General features: G+C 37.6%; 1 protein-coding gene across 1 annotated transcript in view; it reads right to left on the bottom strand.

Moving 5' to 3' along the window:
• Window positions 1-5,456: 5,456 nt before the first annotated feature.
• cmc1 (C-x(9)-C motif containing 1) overlaps window positions 5,457-17,959 on the bottom strand; it is a 218,063-nt gene continuing 205,560 nt past the window's right edge. Inside the window, exon 9 of the transcript XR_011350065.1 lies at window positions 5,457-5,622. The gene's annotated coding sequence lies outside the window, so the exon portion shown is untranslated. The remainder of the gene's footprint in view (window positions 5,623-17,959) is intronic.

Genomic DNA, 17,959 nt, shown 5'->3' with positions numbered 1-17,959 from the left:
CTTGATTTTAATGGAGGGAGCACGCAGGAAGACGACTCCATTGTTTGAAATGCATCAGGAAGCATTTCAACCTGAAGATATCGATTTCCTCCGTGATTTTGCGCGAAAACAATGAGCTGCGGGGCGGGGGGAGACCAGCGGCGACCCCCTGAGGAAGTCGGGGTGCCGTCACTGGGAGTCCAGGCCCGCAGTAAAACCTCCAAAATGCCTTTCGTTGAGTTGCAGCAGGAGCTGCAGTTACCTGCTTCTGCCACTACGTTAGAGAAAGCAGGGCTAAGCTTTTCTGAGTTACAGTGTATGCAGTTAAATGCTGTCATTCAACCTTTAATGAATGAGATGGTTCAAATGAATGCTAGTATAAGTTCAGAATTGAATACAGTTAAAGCACGTGTGGAAGCATCTTGTGAAGATTTTTAAAAATTTCAGTCTGCTTTTTTGGAATGTAAATAGCAAGTGGTTTCTAACACAAAAAAAGTGTTGAAGGTTGAAAAATCAGTTAAAGAATTGGGAGAACGTGAGAAGGAGTTAGAGAGTAAAATAGACTACTTGGAGAATCAAAGTAGAAGGAATAATGTGAAAATCATTGGTTTGCCAGAAGGTATAGAAGGACAAGATCCTCTTCGTTTTTTTAAAGACTGGATCCCACAAGTATTAGGACAAGAATTCTTTTCTGGAGGCTTGGTACTGGAAAGAGCTCATAGAGCTTTAAGAAGAACACTTTTACCTGGTCAACCACCGAGACCAATAATAATTCAATGTTTGAATTATCTGGACAGAGAAGCAATACTTCGACGAGCAGTGCAAAATGCGAGACAACAAACTCCGTTATTGATTCAGAATAGTAGAGTTTTTTTTATCCTGACTTGAGTCAAGAGGTCATTCAACGCCGACATCGATTTAACCCAGTTAAAGAAGCTTTGTGGCATAAAGGTTATAAGTCTACTTTTCGCTACCCGGCAGTGTTGAAGGTATTTTATGGAGATCATCAGTTTCGGTTTTTTGAGAATGATTGTGAAGCAATGATTTTTGCTGATTCATTGCCAGATATAAGAGGACAAAGACGTAGTCCACCATTGTCTCCTAAAGAAAAATCTGCTTGTTTTGGAAACGGAAGAAATGGCAGAAATGGGAAAAATGCGAATGGAAAGTGTCCAACTTTTTCTGAAATGGGATCTCCGAGATTAGAATCTCTTGGATGAATAGAAGAATTTTCTTATTCTTATTCTACTTTTTTTTTGTTCGTTATTATGATATTTTGATGTTATTCATTGTTTGGCTGGGGAGGGAGAGATTTGCTCTAAGTTCTTTACTAGTCATCAGCCACTAGTGGATGACCCACACCCAATTTTTGTTTAGGGATTACTACCTTTTGGTAGTTTTTTTTTGGGGGGGGAGTTTTTTTTAATTTTATTTTCATTTTAGTTAGCTTTCAATTTGTGATTTTTTTTTCTCCTATTGGAGGGCCTATATACGTTGATTTGAGTTTTCATATAAAGATATTGGTATTTAGTAACAATAGTAGATATGTCAAAGCTGAGGTTTGTTACTTTTAATGTTCAGAGTTTAAACAGTCCGATCAAGCGTAAGTGAGTCTTGGCGTATATTAAGAAAATGAAAATTGATGTTGCTTTTTTACAAGAAACACATTTGAACTGAAGGAAAGTATGAAATTAAAGAGGGACTGGGTTGGGCATGTATATTCTTCTTCATTTAATTCTAGGGCTAAAGGCTTAGCAATTTTGATACATAAAAATTTATCTTTTGAATTACAATCAATGGAGGAAAAGGCAGGATGTATTCTTAAATTGAATTGTAAGATTTTTAGTGAATTTTGGACTTTACTTAATAGTTATGCCCCAAATGTAGATGATGAAATATTTATTTCAGATGCATTTTTATATTTGGGTCAGGCTAATGATAATATTTTAGTTGGTGGAGATTTTAATTGTGTTTTGGAACCTTTATTGGATAAATTTCCAAAGAAAGTTAAGAAATCTAAGATGGCAGTTCAGGTTCAAGCGTTGATGAAAGATCTTAATTGAGTAGATATTTAAAGATGTCTTAATCTGACAGAGAAAGATTTCTCCTTTTATTCATTTAGACATGAATTGTTTTCAAGGATTGACTTTTTTTTAGTATCAGCACATTTACAAGGGAAGATACAACAAGCGGAATATAAAAGTAGGGTGATTTCAGATCATTCTTTGTTATATTTTACATATGCAACTTCTGAGAAAATTCAAGTGGCCTATCGTTGGAGGTTTAATACTATGTTGTTAAAAAATACAGAATTTATTGATTTTTTGAAAAAACAAATTAATTTTTTTTTAAAGAAAATTCTAAATCTGTTCAAAGTAAGTTTGTATTATGGGATGCTATGAAAGCTTATTTGACAGGACAAATAATTAGTTATACTTCTAAAATGAAAAAGAATCGATTAAATCAGAGTCTTGACTTAGAGAAACAGATTGCTGAGTTAGAAAAGGAATTTCAGAAAGATGCTACTGAAGATCAGAAAATAGAATTATCTAGGTTGAAATTGGAATATAATACTTTGCAATTTATCAATTTGAATGTGTGATTAATAGGACTAAGCAATGGTATTACGAATGGGGAGAGAAAGCACACAAGGTATTGGCATGGCAATTAAAGAAAGAACAGGTTTCGAGGACTATTAATGCTGTTAGATGGAATTCTCTTATTACTTATAAACCTCGTGAGATTAATGATGAATTTTGTTCATTTTATAAAAAGTTATATACATCTGAAGAAAAACAAGAAATTAGATATATTGATTTTTTTTTTGTCACAGTTGAATTTACCGTTATTAGAGGATGCAGATATACAGGAGTTAGAGGAACCATTTACTGATTCGGAAATTAAAATGGCTATGATGAAAATGCCGAACGGTAAATCGCCTGGTGATGATGGATTTTCGGTTGAATTTTATAAAATCTTTTATGATGATATCTCTACAGTGTTTGGGGATGTATTATGTCAAGTTGGAGAACATTATGAATTACCTGAGTCTTGTTCTAGTGCTTTAATCACAGTAATTCCAAAGAAAGATCGAGATCCTTTGTAAGTATCTTCATATAGACCAATTTTGTTGTTAAATGTAGATTATAAAATAATAGCTAAAATATTAGCAAATAGATTGGCTAAATTTTTACCTAAGTTGATTCATATAGATCAAACAGGTTTTATAAAGAATAGATATGCTTCAGATAATATTTTACGCGTGATTAGTTTGATTAATAGATTTTGACAATCTTCAGACCACCCAATGGTGATATCTTTAGATGCAGAAAAAGCATTTGATAGAGTTGAGTGGAATTTTTTGTTTAAAGTTCTGGAGAAATTTAAGTTTGGTCCTTTTTTTTAATTGGTTGGATTAAGCTTTATATAGTAAACCGGTAGCTAGAGTATTGACGAATGGCTTGATTTCTGAACCTTTTAAATTGATTCGATCAACTCGTCAAGGGTGTCCTTTATTACCAGCTTTGTTTGCATTAGTGATTGAACCTTTAGCACAGCTGATAAGACAAAATACACAGATAGAAGGTATGAAAGTTTTAGATGAGGAGTATAAAATTAATTTATTTGTTGATGATGTATTGGTGTATTTAATAAACCCAGCTCAGTCACTCTTGCACTTGAAGGAGTGTTTAATACAATATGGATGTCTTTCTGGATATAAAGTTAATTGGGGAAAAAAGTGAAATATTACCGGTAAGTGAAGGAGATTATTCAATTTATAAGAATATTATTAATTTGGAATGGACTGATCGAATTAAATATTTGGGTATAATTCTGAATGATGATTATCAATCTTTATATAAATTAAATTATGTTCCGTTAATTAAAAAAAAAAACTGATTTGATTAAATGGAAAGATTTACCTATTAATTTATTGGGTAAGATAATACAATTAAGATGAATATTTTTCCGCGTATGCAATATTTGTTTCAATCTATTCCGTATTTACTTGATAATTTTTTTTTTCGAGATTTGAATAAAATGGTTAGGGAATTTTTATGGAAAGGTAAATTTTAGAGAGTAGCTTTGAATAAATTAACTTGGAAATATGAGTTAGGGGGATTACGTTTACCACATTTTCAAAATTATTATGAAGCAGCCCAACTTAAATTTATTAGCTCCTTGATGGATTTGGAACGGCCTCCTAGTTGGGCCAAAATTGAGATGGCAAATATTCCTGAATTTTAAATACATCAATTTTTGTTTAGATGGAATATAAATTTATTACAGCAATATAATGTGCCTATACTAAAACACTTAATGAAGCTATGGATTAAGAAATAAAACGATAGGCTCTAGGGCTGAATTATTGGCTTTGACTCCATTGTATAATAATCAACTTATTTCTTTTTCAATGCATAATCAAAGTTTATTGCATTGGAGATTTAAAGGTGTGAAAAATTTAGGAGAATGTTTTGAAGAGGGTAGATTTTTATCTTTTATCAGATGAGGGACAGTTTTGGTGTTGATAAGAACTCTTTGTTTCTCTATTACCAAATTCGATCTTTGGTAAAACGTACTTTTGGTAGAGATATGATTTTACCTGACATGACTAAATTTGAGATTTTTCTTATGAAGGTACCAGAGAAGGGTTATATTTCATCTATGTATCAAATATTACAGGATGGTATGGATAAAAAGGGTTTGGGATAGGTCTAAACGTAAATTGGAAGCGGACATTGGATTTATTTTTTCTGAGTATAATTGGTTAGATATCTGTTATGATAGTGTAACTAGACTGATAAATGCACGTTATGCAATGATTAACTATAATTTTTTACATCAATTATACTTAACACCTGAAAAATGTAAAAAGTATGGTTTTCATGAATCAGATTTGTGTTTTAGATGTGGTAATTTTGTTGGAACTTTTTTCCATGCTGTTTGGTCATGTATACATATACAATCTTTTTGGAAGAAAATTCAATTGTTTTTAGAATACCTGTATAAGATTAAAATACTTTTAGATCCGACAGTGTTTTTATTGGGTAGTTTGCAACCTTTAAAAAGTTTGGGATTAGATAAGTTTCAACTTATTTAGCTTTATCTGTAGCAAAAAAATGTATTGCTAGTACGTGGAAAGATACAAATATGATTGATATTAATAGATGGCATAATAAGATGAAATATTGTTTAATAATGGAAAAAATTACATGTTTCATGTGATAATTATAGTTTTTTTATTAATAAGTGGTTGTTATATTCAGAATATTTACATTTCAATTTAAATTGATTAGATCTTAATATGTATGCTTAATTTTTTTAAATTTTTTTTCTTTTTTTTTGTTTCTTTATGGCTCTCCTTAGGAGAGTTGGCTGAAGGGGGGGGGGGCGTCTTTTCTTTTTTTTCTCTATATATAAAAAATAACATTAATGTTTAGGGTTAATTGTTGTATATGTTATGTACAAATTGTTGCTCAAAAGCAATTGTGAAATCTTTTGAAACATCAAGTCATCAGTCCTCTAAAACTCACAAATTTCTTGTAGAGTTAATCTCAGAGCAATGTTTCTTTATATGAGTAATTTTTCCACTCTTGCATGGAGTTTCAGTACTTGTTTTTCTTCCACGTTGATTTCACAAACCTAGGCAAGGGTAACACAAAGTAACCATTTAAATGTTTCCGATGTAAGATTAATTTTGCTTTCTTAATCATTTTCTTCAAAACCACTTTTTTTTGGTATACCTCCTTTTCATAAAGAGAACACAAGCAGCCTTTTGTTCCTGCATTTCAATCCTGTCTTACTTACAGGATGGCCAAGCAACTGCTTCAAACCTGAATGCATCTTCTGCCTTCAGTTTGAAATAAGTTCCTTAATATTAAAAAATGCTTTCTGTCTTCACCACATGACATCATTCCTGTTTTTTGAAGTTTCTTTCAGTTACCCTTCCAGAAGCTTGTGAATCAAACTCCAAAATGTCTGTTAACCAATGAGCAGAATGGCTGTGTATGTAAACAGATGTTTCTGAGCAAACATCTATTGTTTTAGCAAATGAATGAAGCATTCAATTCTAATTTTTATTGCTCTAATTTTTATTGCTGTTTTTCCAGACGCCTTGACTCCAAAAATGGCTTGCCATCTGCCATCTCAAAGAATGATGTGTGACCCTGTATCCAATCCACAAGATAACTTTACTAAGATAATATATATGTTAACTTTAAGTATTAGCAAAATCTTATCACAGGAACCAAACAGTTCAGGTGGAAGAAGTATGAGTAGGACAGTGGTTCTCCACTCACATAACATTTTAAGTATTCCCTATGCCATAGGTGCTCTGATTAGTAAGGAATTGCTTAAGGTGGTATGTGGGTGGGAAGAAAATGTTTGAAAACCACTGTTTTAATCATACCTAATTGACTCGTTATGTGCACTGTTTCATATCTCCAAAAGAAATGGGCCAATGACAATTTTTCTCAAGCAAAATACTTCAGTAACAATTGGTTCAGGAGCAGTGATTCTCAACCTTCCCTTCCCATTCACATACCACCTTAAGCAATCCCTTACTAATCACAGGCACCTATGGCATAGGGATTTCTTAAAATGTGAGTGGAAAGAAAAAGGTTGAGAACCACTGGTCTAGAAGAACAGTTTGGGTCCAGTGACTATAATGTCATTAGTTTCAAATTAATTATGGAGGTCTGGTCCACGAGTTGAGATTCTAAATTGTGGAAAAGATAAAGGATCTAGGAAGAATAGATTGAGATAAGTTGTTTCTTTGGCAAGGATGTGTTCAGTAAGTGGAAGGCCTTCAAAGGCAAAATTTTGAGAGTGCAGAGTTTGCATATTCCTGTCAGGATTAAAGGCAAATAGGCATAGGGAACCTTGGTTTTCAAGGGATATTAGTAACTGGTTAAGAAGAAGAGAGAAGTGTATAGCAGGTATGGGCAACAAGGAGCAAATGAGGCACGAGAAGAGTTTAGAAAATGCTCAAGAAGGAAATCAGGAAGGCAAAAAGAAGACATGAGGTTGCTTTGGCAGGTAAACCCAAAGGGTTTCTCTAAGTATATTACAAGTAAAAGGAGAGTAAGGGCCAAAGTTGGTCTACTAGCAGATCAGAGTGGTCATCTATGTGTGGAGCTTTAAGAAATGGAGAAGATCTTAAAAAGTTATTTTGCATTAGTGTTTATACAGGACTCATGCCGGGCTGTGGACTGCGAGAGACTGGCTCAAATTGGCTGGAGGAGTACCAGGTATCAGAAACGATGTGAGGAGATGCCAAGGAGGCTGAAGGGTTCCTGACCGTGTCGGAGGTTCATATCTGAAGATGGGGTTGCCATTGGTTTGAACTGGACTCTGTGTGGCTGCAGGGACCGTGGGAGTGCTGGAGGTAAATCTACGGACACTCTGTGACTCGGGGGGGACTCTCTTTTAGTTCTCTCTTTCTAAATGTGTCTGACGGTAAGAGGCACTTAGGCAATTCCTGACGGTGGTGAATCTGCCTTGCAGCAGGCAAAAAGAAATTTTATGCAATACAACATTATTTTATTACTATAGTAATTTTGAGATTGGAAAATATTCTTTCTTTGGCTTGGCTTCGCGGACGAAGATTTATGGAGGGGGTAAAGAAGTCCACGTCAGCTGCAGGCTCGTTTGTGGCTGACCAGTCCGATGCGGGACAGGCAGACACGATTGCAGCGGTTGCAAGGGAAAATTGGTTGGTTGGGGTTGGGTGTTGGGTTTTTCCTCCTTTGCCTTTTGTCAGTGAGGTGGGCTCTGCGGTCTTCTTCAAAGGAGGCTGCTGCCCGCCAAACTGTGAGGCGCCAAGATGCACGGTTTGAGGCGTTATCAGCCCACTGGCGGTGGTCAATGTGGCAGGCACCAAGAGATTTCTTTAGGCAGTCCTTGTACCTTTTCTTTGGTGCACCTCTGTCACGGTGGCCAGTGGAGAGCTCGCCATATAATACGATCTTGGGAAGGCGATGGTCCTCCATTCTGGAGACGTGACCCATCCAGCGCAGCTGGATCTTCAGCAGCGTGGACTCGATGCTGTCGACCTCTGCCATCTCGAGTACCTCGACGTTAGGGGTGTGAGCGCTCCAATGGATGTTGAGGATGGAGCGGAGACAACGCTGGTGGAAGCGTTCTAGGAGCCGTAGGTGGTGCCGGTAGAGGACCCATGATTCGGAGCCGAACAGGAGTGTGGGTATGACAACGGCTCTGTATACGCTTATCTTTGTGAGGTTTTTCAGTTGGTTGTTTTTCCAGACTCTTTTGTGTAGTCTTCCAAAGGCGCTATTTGCCTTGGCGAGTCTGTTGTCTATCTCATTGTCGATCCTTGCATCTGATGAAATGGTGCAGCCGAGATAGGTAAATATTAAAACATCCTTATTCACGGATGAGCTGCCAGAGGTTTGGAGGGTAGCTCATGTTGTTCCATTGAGCCTGTTGTCAGTAGTAGGTAAATTATTGGAGGGTATTCAGAGAAATCAGGTTAACAAGTATTTGGACAGCCAAGGGTTGATTGAGGGTAGTCAGCATGGCTTTGTATGTGGTAGGTCGTGTTTAACAAATCTTGTAGAGTTTTTTGAGGAGATTATCAAGAAAGTAGATGAAGGAAAGACTGGATGTTGTCTACATGGACTTTAGTAAGGCCTTTGATAAGGTCCCACATGGGAGGCTAGCTCAGAAGGTTCAGACACTAGGTATTGTTACGAGCCCAAAAGACTCGGAATACATAATAATAAGATTGATATTTATTACTAATAACTTAGCCCCCTTCTAATTCTAAGTGCATAAGTGTATGTAATGTTTTTGTGTTCAGGAAAGTTATTTTTCGCTGTCCATTCATTCACTTTTCACTTCTCCAAGTTCATTGGCATCAGGCAATCATCCATTCTGTGCACTGAATTAAACAGATAGTTTATTCATCAGGCACTGGCTGTTGACACTGAGGAAGGTCTTTGTTGGTTTCAGAGAGATATTTGTTGTTTGTTGGACACACAAACAGATCTCCTTCAATCAGCAACTGAAGAAACTTGCCCCCTCTTGGGTTTTTCCAAAAGATAACCTCTTCTTCCAGGAGGAGTTCTTCTTTTTCCCCTATTTCAGGGCAACACAATAACCTCTACAATTGACTACAGAGATTTAGAATAGGCTGAACTCAGAACTTAAAACCTGTCTTGAAATGGGATTTTGCAGCAGGTCTGCAAACCTGCAACCTTCACCACAAACTGCTGCAAAATTCTCTGACAAACAATGGATGTTTTCTCTCTTTGCAAAACCATGTGGCCCCTCTTAGGACAACAAACTCCAACCAGACATTTAAAACTCTGGGACAGTTTAAAAGCAAAAGAGTTCTCAGTTCTTGAGCCTGGACACCTACTTGTAAAACTATCCCAAGCACTTCCATTGTCTCTGCAAAGCCAACTGTAGACACAAAGTCTACCTTTTGCATATCTCTTGCATGGCAAATGAGAAATTTGTGAAATGTGTCTTGATTACTAAACCTCAAAATCTTACCCGCTTGAGATATACTTTTAACATAATTTTATTAACTTATTCTGTAACATTGCCCATGGAGAGGTTGTAAACTGGATTTGTAATTAGCTGATTAAGAGAAGACAGAGAGTGAAAGTGAATAATTGCTTCTCAGACTGGAGGTCTGTGATTAGTGGTGTGCCTCAGGGATCATGCTGGAATGATTGCTCTTTGTTGTCTATATCAATGACCTGGATGATAATAAAGTAAATTGGATCAGCAAATTTGCTCATTACACTAAAATTTGGAGGCCTTGTGGACATCGAGGAAGGCTTTCAAAGCTTGCAGAGGGATCTGGACCAACTGGGAATTCAGATACATAATTCCATGAAAGTGGTGTCACAGTTGTGGGTTGTGAAGAAAGCTTTTGGCATTTTGGCCTTCATAAATCAAAGTATTGAGTATAGGAGTTGGGATATTAAGGTGAGGTTGTATAAGACATTGGTGAGCCCCAATTTGGATTATTGTGTGCAGTTCTGGTTGCCAAACTACAGGAAGGATATCAGTAAGATTGAAAGAGTGCAGAGAAGATTTACTAGGATGTTACCAGGTCTTCAAGAGTTGAGTTACAGGGAAAGATTAAACAGGTTTGGACTTTATTCCTTGGAGTGTAGAAGAATGAGGAGAGATTTGATAGAGGTTTACAAAATTATGAGAGGTGTAGACAGAGTAAATGCAAGTAGGCTCTTTCCACTTAGATTAGGAGAGATAAATACAAGAGAGAACATGGCTTTCGGGTGAAAGGGGAAAGGTCTGTATTCATGAGGGAAAGGGACATTAGGACATTGAGATAAGTGAGGCAAGTGGCTTAGTTATGTAGAGGATATGGATTAGTAAAGTGAGGGTTTTGGAGCTTCTAGGGTCAATAAAGGTGGTCCTGATGGGATTTTTCCCAGGACGTTAAGCGGGGGCTCTGACAGTGATTTTTCAAAGATCACTGGAGGAGGGTGTGGTGCCGTGGGATTAGAGGGTTGCAAATGTAATTCTATTGTTTAAAAGAGGCACAAGGTGCAGGCCAAGTAATTATCAGCCAGTAAGTTTGACTTCGGTTGTGGGGAAAGTTATGGAAGGTATTCTCCAAGATAGTATATATGCATATCTGGATAGGCAGGGATTGATTAGGGGCACCCAGCATGGGTTTGTAAAGGGAAAGTCATGTTTGACGAACATTGTTGAGTTTTTTGAGGAGGTGACAAAAAAAGTGGGCTGTTGATGTGATCTATTTGGATTTTAATAAGGCTTTTAATAAGGTTTCACTTGTAAGGTTAATAAGGAAGGTTCAGTCACTAGGGATTAATAGAGAGATAGTGACATGAGTTCAGAGGTGGCTGGAAGATAGACAGCAGAGAGTCATGGTGGACAACTGTCTGTCAGGTTTGATGCCTGTGATGTGCGGTGTGCCTCAGGGATCGGTGCTGGGTCCCTTGCTGTTTATCATTTATATATTATGATTTGGAGGAGGGTGTCGTTAACTGGACAAGCAACTATACAGATGATACCAAAATATGGGGAGTGGTGGATAGTGAGGAAAGTTTTCTTGGATTACAGAAGGATTTGGTTTGTTTGGAAGAGTGGGCTGAAAGATAGCAGATGGAATTTAATGTAGACAAGTGCGAGATGCTGCATTTCAGAAAAAAAATAACCAAAATAGGGCATAAGCAGTTAAGGGGAGGGCACTGAGGTATGCAGAGGGAACTGGGGGTTATGGTACAGAGTTCATTGAAGGTGGATTCCCATGTAGACAGGGTGGTTAAGAAGGAATATGGTCACAGCATAGATTATAGGAGCTGGGAAGTGATGCTGCAGCTGTTTAAGGTATTGGTGAGGCCAGGTTTGGAGTATTGTGTTCAGTTCTGGTCTCCAAATTATAGAAAGGATATAGATAAGGTGGAGAGGGTGCAGAGAAGATTTACAAGGATTTGCCTGGCTTACAGCATTTAGAGTACGGAGAAAGATTAAGGAGACTGGGACTTTATTCATTGGAACGTAGACAGTTGAGAGGGGATTTGATGAGGTATTTTAAATTATGAAGGGAATAGATAGACTAGATGTAAATAGACTCTTTCCCCTGAGGGCAGGGGCGGTTGGAACAAGAGGCATAAGTTAAGAGTAAGGGGGCAAAATTTTAGGAGAAATGTTAGAGGATGCTTCTTCACTCAGAGAGTGGTGGCAGAATGGAATGATCTTCCAGAAGAGATAGTTGCGGCAGGGTCCCTTCTGTCATTTAAGAGAAGGTTGAATGTGTACATGGATGTGAGGGGGTTGGAGGGTTATGGGTGGAGAGGAGGAGAGGGCTAGTGGAGTTGTTCAAGTGAATTGGCGTGGACTCGAAGGGCCGACGTGGCCTGTTTCCACGCTGTAAACGGAGATATGGTTTAAGGGCAACATTAGGGGGAACTTTTTCACTCAGAATGGTGGAAATGTGAGATGAGTTGCCATCTGACGTCGTAAATGCAGGTTAACTCTTAAGTTTTAAAAATAAACTGGATAGATACATGGATGGAAGGGGTGTGAAGGGTTATGGAATGGGTGCAGGTCAGTGGGTCTAGTGGTATGATGTTTTTGGCACAGACTAGATGGCCTGTTTTCTGTGCTGTAGTGTTCTATGGTTCTTTGGTTCTACAAGTGTTTTGCAAGCTTTGCTTTAGTCAAATTTCAGTACTGCTAAAATAAGTCAGTAAAACATTGTTATCTTGTTTCCCCCACAAGGAACTAATATGTTGATGAAACAGCTGTTCCAACATATTGCTATAGTTTAATTCTCTTATTTGAAATCACTTGATGCCACTATTGTATTTTAGAGTCAAAGCAAGATCATGCTTTCATTATCTAGTCAGCAGGAGTGGTTAATGCCTTGTACTTAAATACATGTGTTATGGCCCATGTCATTGAGTGCAAAAGTATTAACGGCAACATTGCAGTAACAACAACTTTTCCCTATTCAATTTTGGTGATTGGTCACTTAGTTGCTGTGACAGTGTATATAGATATATTTTTGGGAGATAAATTGAGAAAGGTTTGTTCTACTAGGTCCATACAAACACTTTAAAACAGATCTTATTTGAAATAATGGAGCTCGGCTCCATGCTAGACATATCAGGGCCTCATAGCTTTTGCAAGAGCTTTGAGGCGTGCTCAAGAGACTTCACTAATGGATTGTTGTTTACAAAAGGCAACAGATGAAAGAGCTTATTGGAGCCGCATATTGTCTGGAAGAGAACTTGCTGTTCTGAGAGAGTGAAACAGTCTTTCTCTCAGAGAGAGAGAGAGAGAGAGAGAGACAGATCACTTGTACAGTGTTAGAGCCAGCAGAAGTGCCTGGGACTGGAATAGGATAAGCTGGCAAGTTATGGAAAGCCCATTTGTAAGATGGCCTGGTCAAAGCCCTTGTGGTTCATGCAAGAGGAGAGGACTGGCTGTCTATTTTTTCACTTGGAATAAGTGAAACAAAAAGGAACTCTGTGTGTCCTGAAAGAAAGAAGCTATCATCTGGAGAACCCTGAAGGGGCAAGTTTCGTCAGCAAGACACTGGAGTGGCTGATGGAAGTACATCAGTTGTGGATGCCCTGGAACAACAAAGCTCTCTCTGAAAACCAACAAGAACATTCCTGAGTGGTAACCATTAACCTTTCAAGCACCAAAGCCTGGTAAACTTTATACATATTAAATTCTGTGCACAATATAAGAATTTCCTGCAACCAGTGAACTTGGAGGAATGAGAAATGAGATTGGACTGTGAACCAAATAACTTTTCTCAACTTGCACACACATTACATATACGTGCGCTTAGGATTAGAAGGGGTTAAGTAAGTCAATAGAGATAAGTTAAAGTTTGATTCAATTTTCATGTTTAAAGATAATTAAAAGCAACTTTTGTTTAAGTAACCATTTGTCTTGGTGACTATCTTTTGCTGCTGGGTTTTGGGGTCCTCTGGGCTCGTAACAGTTGCTTTAATTTAATGTTGCAAAAAAATCTGAAAACTATTCCTTTTACTGATTAACATTATGGAAGCAATTCATTAAAAATAAATGTTTTAAATGGTATCTTGCTCCTTATTGGATATACCTTTGATGGGCTTTCTTAAACTTATTTTAATTCATGGAATTTATCACACTTAAATGGACTCAGAATCTCATTAATCACAAACATAAATATTGACATAGGATAGTTGTAGGTAGACAAAAGAGACTCCAAGATGCTGAAATCTGGCGCAAAATTCAGAAGAACTAGCAGAACTCTGAGTGTGAGTAAATGCTGGGATAAAAACCAGAAGGTGGAATCACATTGGAGCTGACAGAGAAGGCGAAGGATTATGTTTCTGATTCTGCTTTAGATGAATCATGTTTTCTGTAGATCAAAGGGTAGTCATGGCACTAAAAAGATAATGATAATAGACTTATTGTCAGAATAAATTTATGAAAATTATCATGATAATGATACTAAATTTATGACATTAAATTAAAGATATAATAAATGTGAAAAGATACGGATAATAAATATTACGCTTGTAACAAATTTTTTGCACTATCATTTAGACAGTTCCTTTGTGGGGTGACCAGGAGTTCATGATTAGTATCACAAGAAGAGGTTTAGGAGTCTAATTGCTGTTGGAAAGAAACTGTTCTTGAACCTTGAGGTTCTGTCTTCCAGCTTCCATAACTTCTGCCCAAAGGTAGCCGTGAGAAGAGGTTGCGACAAGAGTGAAGGGGATGTTGGCTGCCTTTCTGAGGTAATGCCTCACATAGATACAGTGCCCTCTATGTTTGGGTCTTTTCCTTTATTTACTCTTGTGTACCACCATTTTAAATTTGGAATTAAACAATTCACATGTCATTAAAATGCACATTCCAGATTTTATTCAAAGCTATTTGTGTACATTTTGGTTTGACTGTGTCGAAATTACAGCACGTTTTATACATAGTCCCCTCATTTTGGGACGACAAAATATTTGGGACATAGCAAAGTATATATTAAAGTAGTCATGTTTAGTACTTTGGTGGTGGATTATATCATATTTTATAATACATATAAATATGTTTTTGGAGGAGATAGATTATGGGAGTTTAGTGTAGGTCACAACCAAACACAAACACTTCACAAAACACATATCATTTAAAATGCAAGAGCTTTGCTCAAACCAGACACTCTGGGCCCAGGGCCTTTGTAAAGACAATAAAAACTGCTTTGCAAGAGGTTTTCATAAGGAGGTACAAACAAAAGAACCCGAGCTCAAGAGCCTTCACAAGTAGGTGTTAATTGGACAAGCTGTGGAGTGATGGATTATTGTTTTGAAAGCAACAGATGAATGGGCTCAGAAGTTTGGGTCCGGTACCACAATCTGTCTAGTTGCAGTTTGCTGTTCTAAGAAGGTCATGTGGTTTTCCAAGTAGAGAGCAGAGAGACCAAACAGACTTTTTGTAAGAGAGAGAGAAAGAGAGATAATCAGTTTTCTGCAGTGGCTTTGGAGGCTGCAGCATGGCAAGCTGACAGGCTTGTTTAAACCCCATTTTGAAGACTGGTGTGAGTTCTGAGTTCAGGCTGTTGAAAATCCTTGTGGTCCATCCAAGACAAAATGGCTAGCTAGAGTGTTTCGCCTGAAATAAGGAAAACAGAAGGAACTCAGTGGTGACCTGGAAGAAGAGGTTATCACCTGGAAAACTCTGATGGGGTAAGTTGCTTCAGCAAGACACTGAAGTGACTGATGGAAGTAAATCAGTTTGTGTGTGTGTGTCCAACAAGCAACGAATCTTTCTCTGAAACCCATAAGAACCTTCCTGAGTGGTAGCCATTTAGTGCTAGGTAAAAATTCATAAATGTTAAATTCTGTGCACAGAATAAGAATTGCCTGATGCTGGTGAACTTGGAGGAGTGAGAAGTGAGATTGGACTGTGAATCAAAGAACTTTTCTGAACTTGTACACATTACATACACGTGCACTTAGAATTAGAAGGAGGTTAAGTTAGGTTATAGTAATAAGTTAAAGTTTGATCCTGTTTTTATTTTTAAAGAAAATTAAAAGTAACTTTTGTTTAAGTAACCATTTGTCTCGGTGAATTTATATTGCTGCTGGGTTGGGGTCCTCTGGGCCCCTAACACTTGGTTGCATATCTCTTGTATGACTGCTTGAAGTCTGTGATTGATATACTGTACATCACCAGGAGTTGAGTATCTTCTCTGACGATGCCAGGCCTCTTCTGAAGCCATTCTGCTTGTTTCAGGGGCTTGTCCCTTAAGTTTTCCCTTCAGCATATGGAAGGCGTGCTCAGTTGGATTTTGATGGGGGTCACTGATTTAGCCGTTTAAGAATTTTCCAGGTTTAGCTTTGAAAAACTCCTTCGTTACATTAGCAGTATGTTTGGGATCATTGTCATGCTGGAGGATGAAGCACCATCCAGTGTGTTCGGAGGAATTTGCTTGAACTTGACAGATGTTTCTATACACCTCAGAATTAATTTTGCTATTGCCATCAGCAGTCACATCATCAATGAAGATAAGTGCTCCAGTACCTGTGCCCAGGCTATAACATCCCACCACCATGTTTCACAGTAGAGGTGGAATCCTTTGGATTTTGGGCAGTTCCTTTGCATCTCCACATGTTGTTCTTGCCATCATTCTGATACTGGTTAATCTTGGTCTCTGTGGCTAGTCCCATTATAATCATGTTTTTTAGCCGTCTCTGCTGGACATAGGTTTCAAGGAATGGTATAGAGTAGGTATCCAAAGTTATAAGGAGCTTTTTATTCAAAATAACTTTGCCTCTTTTGAACAATTACCAGCCAAATTTAATTTTTCTAACACATTTTTTAAGATAGTTACAAGTTAGACATTTTGTTTGGTCCAATCTTTCCGATTTTCCTCGAATCTCAAATACTAATATTCTTGATTTGTTTTTGAACTTGCATTTTTTTCATGGTGGATTAATATCATATTATGATTTATTGGATTTAAGATCAGCCTCAATATCTGGGATGAAGAGTGATTGCGAATGAGATTTGAACATAACATTTTCAGATGAAGATTGGTACTCTACTCTCAGCTTGATTAATAATTCCTCATCTTGTGCAAGGCATTGCTTATTAACATTTAAGGTGGTGCATAGAACACAAATGTCCAAACTTAAATTATCTCGTTTTTATGCTGATATTAATCCACTATGTGAGAAGTGTAAAATTTTTGGTACCTAAGTAATCTCAAACACCTGTGAAGCCAAATGTCCCAAACATTATAATGTCCTGAAATGGGATAACTATGCTGTAATTTCTACATGGTCAAACAAAAATGTGTACAAATAATCTTGAATAAAATCTGGAATGTGTTTTTGAACTTGCATTTTTTTCATGGTGGATTAATATCATATTATGATTTATTGGATTTAAGATCAGCCTCAATATCTGGGATTAAGAATGATTGGGAATGAGATTTGAACATAACATTTTCAGATGAAGATTGGTACTCTACTCTCAGCTTGATTAATGATTCCTCATCAATTTGATTACAAATTATAAACTGTGGAAGACATAGGCAAATAAAGGAAAATAGTGTCTTTGTCCCAAACATGGAGTGCAGTGTATCTGCAGTGGATATGAGGTCAGAGTCTGTGATGGATCTGGCTGTTTGCTATCTTCTGCAACCTTCCATGTTCCTGGACACTTGAATTGGCATTCCAGGCTGAGATGCAACTACTCAGTGCCTCTGGAGAAAATGCCAAATCTGACACTTTTTATGGTTGCCTTGGAGTGCTGGCTCAAGGGAGAGGTCTTCTGAAATGCAACTTCCCAGGAATTTGACGACATCAACTCTCTCCATGTTTTCCCTCTCAATATGGACAGATGCTTGATCCCTCAATTTTCCCTTCCTAAAATTTGCATTTTCTTGGCTAAGTGGAGCATTCCTTTATCCAAGCCTATTTCAGCAAACTACTTCCCAGCCAGCCTGATCTTTACCTGCTACATTGATGACTGCATGAGTGTTGCCTTTTGAACTTGTACAGAACTTATCATCACCTTTGCCTTGAACTTCCACCTTGCCCACACTCTGGCCTATCTTTGACATTTCTCTTCCTTTTCTGAATTTGTTTTTCTGAGAAGTCATCCCTGCCATTTCTGATAAACCCATCGGCATGCCATCCTATTTTCTCAATTTTATTGGCTTCTCTGCATCTGTTCTCAAGGTGCAGTGCTTCTGCTCTTGAGCTTCTGAAGTGTCTTCCTTCTGAGAATGTATCTTCCTCAAGAACTATATGCATCTATAGTTGATGGAATCCTCATGTGTAAGTGAATTAAATTGCTCTATTCCTGCAGATCTATTTTCAGTCCACCACCCCCTCCACCCTCCAGCACCACCAGCTTCTCACCGCCAATCTCCAGACAGGACGGCAATAAACTGCAAAAAGACAGTGGGAGGAACAGTGGGAGGAAATCGGAACACCCGGGGGAAACCCAC

This window comes from Narcine bancroftii, chromosome 1, assembly GCF_036971445.1.
Source record: "Narcine bancroftii isolate sNarBan1 chromosome 1, sNarBan1.hap1, whole genome shotgun sequence".
In the NCBI taxonomy this organism is placed as follows: Eukaryota; Metazoa; Chordata; class Chondrichthyes; order Torpediniformes; family Narcinidae; genus Narcine; species Narcine bancroftii.
The sequence above is the reverse complement of the archived record's forward strand: the minus strand, read 5'-3'. Positions and strand labels throughout refer to the sequence as shown.